The sequence below is a fragment of the Chelonoidis abingdonii genome, chromosome 2, assembly GCF_003597395.2.
Source record: "Chelonoidis abingdonii isolate Lonesome George chromosome 2, CheloAbing_2.0, whole genome shotgun sequence".
In the NCBI taxonomy this organism is placed as follows: domain Eukaryota; kingdom Metazoa; phylum Chordata; order Testudines; family Testudinidae; genus Chelonoidis; species Chelonoidis abingdonii.
Window position 1 is genome coordinate 209,292,023 of NC_133770.1, and position 12,648 is coordinate 209,304,670.

General features: G+C 43.7%; 1 pseudogene; it reads left to right on the plus strand.

Moving 5' to 3' along the window:
- Positions 1 to 11,023, plus strand: part of LOC116837755 (uncharacterized) — a 25,395-nt pseudogene extending 14,372 nt beyond the window's left edge.
- The last annotated feature ends 1,625 nt before the right edge of the window (positions 11,024 to 12,648 follow it).

The following is a 12,648-nucleotide window of genomic DNA, read 5'->3' on the forward strand; positions in this document are numbered from 1 at the left end:
GCCGCGGGACCGGAGAGCGGCAGAGCGCCCCCCGCGGCGTGCCGCCATGCTTGGGGTGGCGAAATTGCTAGAGCTGGCCCTGCTAGTGGAGTTCTGTTATTTTCTATGTTGGGCCTGTCCTGTAGTAGGTGACTTCTGGGTACTCTTCTGGCTCTGTCAATCTGTTTTTTCACTTCAGTAGGTGGGTATTGTAGATGTAAGAATGCTTGATAGAGATCTAGTAGGTGTTTGTCTCTGTTTGAGGGATTGGAGCAAATGCAGTTGTATCTTAGAGCTTGGCTGAAAACAATGGATCATGTGGTGTGTCTTGGATGGAAGCTGGAGGCATGTAGGTAAATAAAGTGGTCAGTAGGTTTCCGGTATAGGGTGGTGTTTATGTGACTGTCACTTATTAGCGCAGTAGTGTCAAGGAAATGGACCGCTTGTGTGGATTGGTCTAGGCTGAGGTTGATGGTGGGATGGAAGTTGTTGAAATCATGGTGGAATTCCTCAAGGGCGTCTTTTCCATGGGTCCAGATGATGAAGATGTCATCAGTGTGGAGTAGGGGCATTAGGGCATGAGAGCTAAGGAAGCGTTGTTCTAAGTGAGCCATAAAAATGTTGGCATACTGTGGGCCATGCGGGTACCCATAGCAGTGCTGCTGACTTGAAGGTGTATATTGTCCCCAAATGTGAAACAGTTGTGGGTGAGGACAAAGTCGCAAAGTACAGCCACCAGGTTTGGCATATAACTAGTTCACAAAACTGGGGGGGTTGGGGAAATTCAGGGGGAGTGTTCACCCCCCTTAAGAGAGGTGTAGGGAAATCACTGCAATAGACACAACTGGGAAACCCTTATGTCTTTATAGATGTAGTTGTGAAATCCTCACTTCTGTATTGTTTTGTATATTTATTTGCATAGTCTCTGTCTGGCTCTGTGATTGTTTCTGTCTGCTGTATAATTAATTTTGCTGAGTGTAAACTAATTAAGATGGTGGGATATAATTGGTTAGCTAGTCGTGTTACAATATGTTAGGATTGGTTAGGTAAATTTCAGTAGAATGATTGGTTAAGGTATAGCTGTGAATATTACTATATAAATTGGGGGCAAACAGGAAGTAAGTTGTGATTCCAAAATAAGGAAAAAGGAGCTTGGATTTAAGATTGCTGGAAGTTCATCCCAATAAACATCGAATTGTTTGCACCTTCAGACTTTGGGTATTGTTGCTCTCTGTTCATGCGAGAAGGACCAGTGAAGTCATGATTTTATAGACCTCTATCATATCTTCTCCTTTTCTAAAAGTGGCTCTTTTAGCATAAAGTGTTCCTCAGAAACAGTAATCTATTGTTACTAGAACAATCAGTAGGAATAACCCTAGGGGTATTGTATAAATATTTACTGCCATGAGAATAATAACCAGTGAGGCTCCCACCCTGCAAATAATTACCAATGTGCTTAATTATTGTGGACTGGTCTACCTGCAGAAACTGCACCACTTAAATTGCTTTTTTAAATTGGTTTAGTTAAATTTGTGCAAACCCCTGAGTAAACAAATCAGTTGAAACCTCTGAATTTCACTTGGTATAAAATGGTGAACATTTTCACATTTAAAAACAATGCCACCACTTTCACACAATCCTGGTAATATGCAACTGATTATTTTTGCTATCTGATCATCCATCATCAGTTCTATCCTTGACTATCTGTTTTGACAATAATAATGCAACACTAAAGATTAAAATTAAAATATATCAAAATCAGGCCAATCTACTTAGGGACAAAGAGAGAGAGAGAGAAAACAAAACATACAGACCCCTGCTTAAGGATTAAGAACAGCTAATGACATTCCCCCTTCCAGGAACTGGCATAACCTCTGTGTTTGTCTGCATGAAAGGAGCTGTGGTCAGAGAAACATTTTTGAGAAATTTGTCATGTTTCAATGTTTTTAAATATCTGGTCAAAGCTGAAGGAAAACAAGTCTTACAACCCTAAAGGTTTACTTTTTCCTTTTGTGGAAGCTTACTTTGATTAATAACTACAAGCTTTCCAGTGTTTTAAAATAATGTCTTGCCTTGCTTCTTTATACACTACTGTATTTTGCTTTTTGCATGTTACATGAAAAAAGCTACTCAGTTTTTCAGAGGAATTTCTTAAGCATTTAAAATAATCTCCTTCTGAAATCCTTTACTTCAGTTTCCATTGACTAATAGAGTCCAAATCTCTTTTCATTTACCTGGTTTTACACCGGTATAATTCCACTGATTTCATCTGAAGAACTCCTGATTTACACAAGTGTGAGAGAACTAGACTGTTGGAGTTGGATTCAAGCCACAAGGTTTTGATCTGGTTCCAAAATGTGAGGGCTCTTGGGGCGGGGGGGTATTTGGTTTTGGAAGGTTAATTCAGGCCAATCTCTTGTGTCTATATTCAATACAGTGCTAGCTATTGCGGGAGGGTAGAACTGATTAACAGTAACAAGCCCCTCAGAAGGGAGAAAGGATAGTTTTGTGATTAGGGACAAGACTGAGAGTCAAGAAATCTGGATTCTTTTCCTGAATCTACCACAGACTTGCTGTGTGACCTTGGACAAAACACTTAACTTCTCTGTACCTCAGTTTCCCCATCTGTAAAATAAAAATAATGATATTTCTCTAATTCACAGGGATAGTATGAGAATGACTTGACACTTGTGAGGCACTCACTAGGACCCCTAATTTCTCTCTTTTGTGGATGACAAATGCAGACATAAATCCAGCCTTATGTCCATTCAGCTTCCTAAACTGCTGTGGTCTATCCCAGTTCCTTGATGAGTCAACATCTCTCTCCCACTGCTGCTTTCCTTCCCTGTCCCTGGCAGGTGTCTTCCTGATGCAAAAAATTCTCCCTCTTCATCACTGGTGAGTTAAGTTCCCGGGCCATCCTGCTATATGCTGCTTTCCCAGCCCTTGTTCCCAATACATAGAACAGGAGGCAAGTTAACTCATTACCTGTAGTAAGAAGTCTTTTTAAATATGTATTCCTAAGGACAAATAAAATACACAAATGCACAATATAATGACTTTGCTAGAAATATTAAAGATGTGGTCCCTAGAAAGTACCAAATCTATTAAATGGAGAGCAGCAGCAACAGAGCAAACAGCTCAGGTCAGCAGAAACAGGGGAATAAGAGCAGCTTGTGGTTCACACTGTATAGCTTATTCAAAATCCAGTGGTTAAGCTATAGTTTATAACCTTAAGGCGTTTTCTTTTACATTTTTAAATTTTCCTGCAGATTAAAAATAGATTGTCCTCATCCTGAGTCCCAGGCCTCTTGTACTGTGAGTACTACAGAAGCATAGCAAAGACATGGAAGAAATCTAAGAGCCTGATTCTCTTTTCACTTACACAGGTTTGAAACATGCAATTCTCTTAACTTCTATTACTCTTGATTTTCACAGTATGAAAAGGAAATTAGGCCCAGTAACCCAGTGGCTCTTCCATTAAACACTGGTGCAATGAGCAGCTTCAATGTACCAAAATTTACTTTTATTTTGAAATCACATCATATTCCAGTATCACTGTCGCTCATTGCACAGAAATAACATATATAGCCCAATTACTCCTTCCACCAAGGAAACCCAGGGGAAAGGACTATAGAGGAGGAAGCACCTGCAAACATTCTTCAGGGGAGAGGGAACGTGACCTTCAAGGAGCTATCCTTTATCCACCACCTCAGAAACGTTTGGGGGTGATGGGGAGCATCTCCAGGGCCATAGAAATTTCTCCACCCCTACTGATCTTTTGTGCTGTACTGAGTCCCCCTGAACCTGCTGGGCAGCCCCCCCTCAAGTAAGGAAAGGCTTTCTTAGGCAAAGCAGTGATATTGCTGAAAATCCATTTTTTTCTTTTCTTAAATAAAATCCAGTAACGATGCTTCATGCTACTGCCTAAAAGGTTTGTGCAGTTCTCAAAGCTGGGGACTTTTTGCTTTTGTAAATGCTGTGCTTGTGGGAAGTGCCAAATTCACAAACTAAAGACTGTTGCCTCTGGTAAACCACAGAACAGGTAATGCACAATACAGGTAGAGACCAGCAGTGAAATCTTCTCACGCTCCTGCACCAATGTGCCTCAGCCCCAAGCTGGAGGAACTACTTTTAATGCTGCAGGGGTAGTTCAGTCTCCATTCAGTCATTGGCTCTCCAGGCAAGTGTGCCAATTAACGTTAATTATTGTGTTGATTTCTGTGACTTGGGCATCATAGGCCAAATTCATAGCTGATGTACCCCAATCAAGTCAGTGAATGAATATAGCCCCATGTCTTTTAGGAACTGGACTGACGCCAACAACTTATTTCACTTACTCCATCAAACAGCCATTAAGTTGTTTCAACCTCTACTGACGTGGTCTGAATTCAAAACAATAGCCTCGTGATGAAAGGCTCAGCATCCAATTATCAATACTCTTTGCTGTATAATCTAAATAAAAATACTTATGCTGGCCACTTTTCTCAAGTTACACTCACTACAAAGTGCATGTGTACATCCATGCTTGTAATGTAAAGAGCAAAACAAGCAGAGAAGTTGCTCGGATTTAACGTAGCCAATATATGTTGGGGGAGATGGTTGGGAGATGTCCAGGAGATCTCCACGCCAGAATTTAACTTGGAGAGGGAAGTAAACAAAGTGAGAGGGGATACGCTTGTGGACCAAAGAATTGACCCAAGGAGGAAAACCGGAGTAGACACTAGACTAACAGGTGATGCTGGTGGTAGAAGGTCTGTGCACAATGGGGTAAAGAATGTCACTGAGAGAGCCAAACGCCAAATTAAAATTGTCTTACACTAAGCGAGGAGCCTAGGGAACAAGATGGAGGAAGGATGCTACTGGTGCAGGAAGTGAAACCAAAATATGTATAGGGAAACAGAAACCTGGTGGAATAGTACTCATGACTGGATACAGATATTGAAGGCTATGTGCTGTTTAGAAAAAGCAGAGAAGGAAGGTGGTGGAGTAGCATTTGTACATCAATGATGAGGTTAAACGTAATGAAATAGAGAAGTACGGAATGGATAAGACAGAGTCTGTCTGGGCAAAAATTCACACTAGTAAAGCTAACTAGAGCCCCGAAATGGCTTGGGGTTGTGCTACAGACCGCGTGATCTGATTTGGATATGGATGAGACTCTTTAAAATGTCCTTTAATGAAGTAACACTAAGGGGAAATGTGTGATCATGGGAGACTTCAACTTCCCAGATATAGACTGGAAGGACAAGTGCTTGCAAGAATAATAGGGGTCAGATTTTTCTGGATGTGAATAGGCGATGGATTTCTTCACCAGTAGTTAAGTACCAACAATGAGGGAATGCCATTTTAGATTTGGGATTTTGGGAGCAGTAAGGACTCGTAGAAGAAATGGTGGAGGGGACAACCTTGGTTCAAGTGATCAGAGCTGATTCAGTTCAAAACTAGATGAAGGATATAACACCGTGTCTGGGATAGGGTTTTGAACTCTCAAGAGCTAATTTTAAAATGTTAAGGAAAATTAGTTAGGGAAAGTGGATTGGACAAGAGGAACTTGTGGATTTAAATGCGGAGGAGGCCTGAAATTACTTTAAAAAGTTTGCAGCTGCAGAAACTGTCGAAGCCTGCATACAGAAAGGGGAAAAAACCATGGCAGGAGTTTGTAGGCCAGCTGGATGAGCAAGCATCTCAGAGAGGGAATAGGAAGCAGAAAGCTTACAGGGACGTGGAAGAAAGCGATTCAGCAAGGGAAGCTACCTAGTGAGGTCAAACCATAGGGATAAAGTGAGGAAGGCTAAAAACCATTAGAACTGGACCTTGCAAAGGGAATTAAAACCATGTAGGTCTACAGCCACATAATAGAAAACAAAGAAAGAAGTAGGGCCGCTATACCACTGAGGATGAATGGAGGTTAAGGGTAAACCTAAGGGGCATGGGCCCCAAAAAATAAATCCCTTAAAATTAAGTTAAACCTTTTTTGCTAGTCTTAATAAGACTAATGAGGAGTTAAGGGATGATGGAGGATGAATAACCAACGTGGAATGAAGGATATGGAGGTGGAATTATTCCCGACTAAGGTAAAGCCAACTTAAACAGCTTAATGGACAAAATCGGAGGGCCCCAGAATATCCAAGGATATTAAAGGAACTGGCGCATGAAATTGCGAGCCCGTTAGCGAGAATTTTTAATCAATCGGTAAACTCGGGGGTTGTACCGTACGACTGGAGAATTGCTAACGTAGTTCCTATTTCAAGAAAGGGAAAAAAAGTGATCCGGGTAACTATAGGCCTGTTAGCTTGACGTCTGTAGTATGTAAGGTCTTGGAAAAAATTTAAGGAGAAAGTAGTTAAGGACATTGAGGTCAATGGTAATTGGGACGAATTGCAACATGGATTTACTAAAGGTAGATCGTGCCAAACCAACCTGATCTCCTTCTTTGAGAAGGTGACAGATTACTTAGACAAAGGAAATGCGGTAGATCTAATTTACCTCGATTTCAGTAAGGCATTTGACACGGTTCCGCACATGGGGAACTGTTAGTTAAATTGGAAAAGATGGGGATGAATATGAAAGTTGTAAGGTGGATAAGGAACTGGTTAAAGGGGAGACTCCAGCGGGTCGTACTGAAGGGTGAACTGTCAGGCTGAAGGAGGTTACTAGTGGAGTCCCTCAAGGATCGGTTTTGGGACCGATCTTATTTAACCTTTTTATTACTGACCTTGGCACAAAGAGCGGGAATGTGCTAATAAAGTTTGCGGATGACACAAAGCTGGGGGGTATTGCTAACACGGAGAAGGACCGGGATACTATACAGGAACAGATACTGGAAGATCTGGAAACTTGTAAACTGGAGTAATAGTAATAGGATGAAATATAATAGTGAAAAGTGCAAGGTCATGCACTTAGGGATTAATAATAAGAATTTTAGATATACATTGGGGACGCATCAGTTGGAAGCAACAGAGGAGGAGAAGGACCTTGGGGTATTGGTTGATAGCAGGATGTCTATGAGCCGCCAATGCGATATGGCCGTTAAAAAAGCAAATGCGGTTTTAGGGTGCATCAGGCGAGGTATTTCCAGCAAGGATAAGGAGGTGTTAGTACCGTTATATAAGGCGCTGGTGAGACCCCACCTGGAATATTGTGTGCAGTTCTGGTGTCCCATGTTTAAGAAGGATGAATTCAAACTGGAACAGGTTCAGAGACGGGCTACTAGGATGATCCGAGGAATGGAAAACCTGCCTTATGAAAGGAGACTCAAAGAGCTTGGCTTGTTTAGCCTGGCCAAAAGAAGGCTGCGGGGGGATATGCTTGCTTGCTCTATATAAATATATCAGGGGGATTAACGTTAGGGAGGGAGAGGAATTATTTAAGCTTAGTACTAATGTAGGCACAAGGACAAATGGGTACAAACTGGATATTAGGAAGTTTAGACTTGAAATTAGACGAAGGTTTCTACCATTTAGGGGAGTGAAGTTCTGGAACAGCCTTCCGAGGGAAGTAGTGGGGCAAAAGACTTATCTGGCTTTAAGACTAAGCTTGATAAGTATATGGAGGGGATGATATGATGGGATAGTTTAATTTGGGCAATTGATCTTGGATTATCAGCAGATAAGTCTGCTCAATGGTCTGTGAGGGGATGTTGGATGGGATGGGATCTGAGTTACTGCAGAGAATTCTTTCCTGGGTGCTGGCTGGTGAGTCTTGCCCACATGCTCAGGGTTTAGCTGATCGCCATATTTGGGGTCGGGAAGGAATTTTCCTCCAGGGCGGATTGGCAGGGGCCCTGGAGGTTTTTCGCCTTCCTCTGCAGCGTGGGGCATGGGTCGCTTGCTGGTGGATTCTCTGCAGCTTGAGGTCTTCAAACCACAATTTTGAGGACTTCAATAACTCAGTCATGGTTAGGGGTTGTTATAAAAGTGGATGGGTAGGGTTCTGTGGCCTGCTTTGTGCAGGAGGTCAGACTAGATGATCATATTGGTCCCTTCTGACCTACGAGTACAGAATGCCTTCCAGGGAGTTGTTATAAAAATGGATGGGTAGGGTTCTGTGGCCTGCTTTGTGCAGGAGGTCAGACTAGATGATCATATTAGTCCCTTCTGACCTATGAGTCTATGAGTCTATGTTTCAAATCAGGAGTCTCATTAAAAGTGAGCATTCAAGGCCCCAGATTTCTCTGTTGCAATTTTTCCTTCCTAAAGCGGTCCTCAGCCTACTCTTATTGAGCACTGTTTGAAGTGTCACATCAATGATTATCTCAAGACAGTCCCTCTCTGGCGTGGCTGGCATGCTTTCTGCCCCTCCCCTTGCCCAGCTCATGATGTAGCTGCTTTTGTAGCATAACATTATGTGAGGCAGTGCTTAGGAGTGGGAAGGGCAATGTACAACTTCTGCAGACTCTGTGCCCTGGGATTGGTGTGGTGAGGGAGACACAGTTATATGCAAGTATTATGTCAAGCTTTGCAATAGTGACAAAACAATAACATCTGCTCATCTTTCAATCTACCCAAACAGCAGCCCAATGAAAATCCCATAGTAAACTACAGATGATTCCACTGAACAGCATCTCAGTAACTTTCTAGAAGTAAATTTCTCTGGATAGTATATTAAAGTAGTTTTAACTGAGAAGTCAGCCACACCAAGAGCTTTATTTTTGATGTAGAAATCTGTGTTTATTGCCAAGCGAAAGGAGAGCAGCCACAGTTCCCCCTTTTAATTAAACTAAACATTGTAAAATATGAAAATGGCATAAAAATAAGGCTAAAAGTTTTATTCTCAAAGAATCTTCTATTGTGTGTACTTCCAAGTAGAGATAACAGACTTCTTTTATAGACAGCTAATTTGGGTACTACCAAGCAGGGCTTTAGCTTTTATGTAGTTTGGAGGTGGTAAGTTGGTAAATGCATGTTTATGTGTGGTTTTCTATAGAAGTATGTGGATGAGAAATTTCTCCACAACCACTTCCTAAAAGGAATCTTCCAAATACATTTAATCTGAGGCTGTTGATTATTCACAATTAATTCACACAATCAACTACCAAAAATTGCAATTTAAAAAATTAATCACAATTAATCGCAGTTCTAATTGCAATGTTAAACAATAGAATACCAATACTCTCAACTCAGATGCACTGGCCAGGTAAACAGGAAAAGCACCGTGAACTTTTGAATTTCATTTCCTGTTTGACCAGCATGGTGAGCTGATCAGCACAGATGATCATGGAGTCCCAGAATAACAAAAGAGCTCCAGCATGGACCAAACGGGAGGTACTGGATCTGATCACTGTATGGGGAGATGAATCTGTGCTATCAGAACTCCGTTCCAAAAGACAAAATGCTGGAATATTTGAAAAAATCTCCAAGGGCATGAAGGACAGAAGCTATAACAGGGACCCGCAACAGTGCCACGTGAAACTTAAGGAGCGCAGGCAAACCTACAAAGAACCAGAGAGGCAAATGGCCGCTCCAGGTCAGAGCCCCAGAATGCCACTTCTATGATGAGCTGCATGCCATTCTAGGGGGTGTCCCTACAACTATCCCACCCCTGTGCATGGACTCTGTCATTGGATTCTCATGCAACAGGGAATGCAGATTTTGGGGATGAGGAAGAGGAGGAGGAGGAGGAGGAGGTTGAAGATAGCGCACAGCAAGCAAGTGGAGAAACCGTTTTCCCCGACAGTCAGGAACTGTTTTTCACTCTGGATCTAGTACCCTCCCAATCCACCGAAGGTGGGCTCCCAGATCTTGAAGGCGGAGAAGGGACCTCTGGTGATTGTACCTTTGTAAATATAATACATGGTTTAAAAGCAAGCATGTTTAACGATTAATTTGCCTGAAGACTTGGGATGCATTGGCAGCCAGTGGAAAAGTCTGTTAACATGTATGGGGATGGAGCGGAAATCCTCCAGGAACATCTCAGTGAAGCTCTCCTGGATGTACTCCCAGGGTCACCTGGTTGAAATAGGGGAATTTTATTAAGGGGACATTCACAGGTGGCCATTCCTACTGGGCTATTTGCCAGTGGCTGAACAGAAATCGTCCCCGCTGTTAGCCAAGCGGTGGGGCGAGGGGTGAAGCAATCATTGCAGATAATTGGGTGTGGCGGGGGGTGCAGTTTAGTTGGGTTTGTGCTGCATGTTAACCCAAAAACCTCAGCCCCTCCTTTTAAATGGCCAACCCAATGGGTGCTTGGTATGGGAAATGAGGGTGCTACTGTCTGACACCATCCCCACGTTATGAAGGTTAAGGAGGCCAAAAGACTGTGGCTTACCATGTCTGCCTGCAAGCCGAATTCTGTTGCCCGCCGGCCCTGCGTGTGTGGTCTCTCACACCAAATTGGCAGGCCCTCAATATAAGAGGCAAAATATGACCTTCTAAAGAAAGCACACGTGCTATGTAATGTTAACAGCGTGGTTCACCGTGAAAGAGTCTACCCATTGTTCTCTAAAATGTGTCTCTTTACATATGACTCTCTCTTTTTTCCTCCCGCAGCTGCAAACGTTTCAGCGCTCCCCATATCATCTCCATCCCAGAGGCTAGCAAAAATGTTGCTAAGCTAATGTAGCAAAGAGGCTAGCTCGCGACGAAATGTTCTCTGAGCTCATGCAGTCCTCCCACTCTGAAAAAGCCCAGCAGAATGCCTGGAGGCAGACACTGTCAGAGGGCAGGAAAGCACAAAATGAACATGAGGACAGGTGGCGGGAGCAAGAGGACAGATGGTGGGCTCAAGATGATTGGTGGCGTCAGCGTGATGAGAGGAGGCAAGAAGCAATGCTTAGACTACTGGAGGATCAAACTGATATTCTCCGGCGTATTGTTGAGGTGCAGGAAAGGCAGCAGGAGCACAGACCACCACTGCAGCCCCTGTGTAATCAATCGCCCTCCTCCCCAAGTTCCATAGCCTCCTCACCCAGATGCCCAAGAATGCGGTGGGGGGGCTCCAGCCACCCAATCACGCCACCCCAGAGGACTGCCCAAGCAACAGAAAGCTGGCATTCAATAAGTTTTTCAGTGTAGTGTGGCCTTGTCCTTCCCTCCTCCCCTCCCGCACCCCGCCCGGGGTACCTTGGCAGTTATCCCCCCATTTGTGTGACGAATTAATAAGGAATCCATGAATTTGAAACAACAATGACTTTATTGCCTCTGCAAGCAAAGATCAAAGGGGGGAAGGGAGGGCAGTTGGCTTACAGGGAAGTAGAGTGAACCAAGGGAGCGGGTTTTCATCAAGGACAAACAAACAGAACTTTCACACTGTAGCCTGGCCAGTGATGAAACTGGTTTTCAGAGCTTCTCTGATGCGTAGCACACCTTGCTGTGCTCTTCTAACTGCCCTGGTGTCTGGCTGCATATAATCAGCGGCCAGGCAATATGCCTTAACCTCGCACCCCGCCATAAATAACTCCCCCTTACTCTCACAGATATTGTGGAGCACACAGCAAGCAGTAATAACAATGGGAATATTGGTGTCACTGAGGTCTAACCGAGTCAGTAAACTGCGCCAGCGCACTTTTAAATGTCCAAATGCACATTCTACCACCATTCTGCATTTGCTCAGCCTATAGTTGAACAGCTCCTGACTACTGTCTAGGGTGCCTGTGTATGGCTTCAAAAGCCATGGCATTAAGGGGTAGGCTGGGTCCCCAAGGATAACTATAGGCATTTCAACATCCCCAATGGTTATTTTCTGGTCTGGGAAGATAGTCCCTTGCTACAGCCATTCACACAGACCAGAGTTCCTAAAGATGCGAGCGTCATGTACCTTTCCCAGCCATCCCACGTTGATGTTGGTGAACTGTCCCTTGTGATCCACCAGTGCTTGCAGCACCATTGAAAAGTACCCCTTGCTGTTTATGTACTGGCTACTTTGATGGTCCAGTCCCAAGATAGGGATATGTATTCCTTCTATCACCCCACTACAGTTAGGGAATCCCATTGTAGCAAAGCCATCCACTATGACCTGCACATTTCCCAGAGTCACTATCTTTGATAGCAGCAGCTCAGTGATCATGTTGGCTATTTGGATCACAGCAGCCCCTACAGTAGATTTGCCCACTCCAAATTGATTCTCGACTGACCAGTAGCTGTCTGGTGTTGCAAGCTTCCAGAGGGCTATCACCATTCACTTGTGAACTATGAGGGCTGCTCTCATCTTGGTATTCTTGCACTTCAAGGCAGGGGAAAGCAAGTCACAAAGTTCCATGAAAGTGCCCTTACGCATGCAAAAGTTTTGCAGCCACTGGGAATCATCCCAGACACACAACACTATGCAGTCCAACCAGTCTGTGCTTGTTTCCCAGGCCAAGAATTGGCGTTCCACAGCATCAACCTGTCTCATTAGCACCATGATGTCCAAATTGCCAGGGCCTGTGCTTTGAGATAACTCTGTGCCCATGTCCTCATCACTCTTGTCACCATGCTGCCGTCGCCTCCTTGCCTGCTTTTGAAGTTTCTGGTGCTGCATATACTGCAGGATAATGCGCTTGGTGTTTACAGTGCTCATAAATACCGCGGTAATCTGAGCAGACTCCATGCTTGCCGTGGTATGTTGTCTGTAGAAAAAAGGCACAAAACAATTGCCTACCATTGCTCTCACGGAGAGAGGGCAATTCATGACATGGCTTACAGGATTGGCTTACAGGAAATTAAAATCAACAAAGGGGGTGGGTCTGCA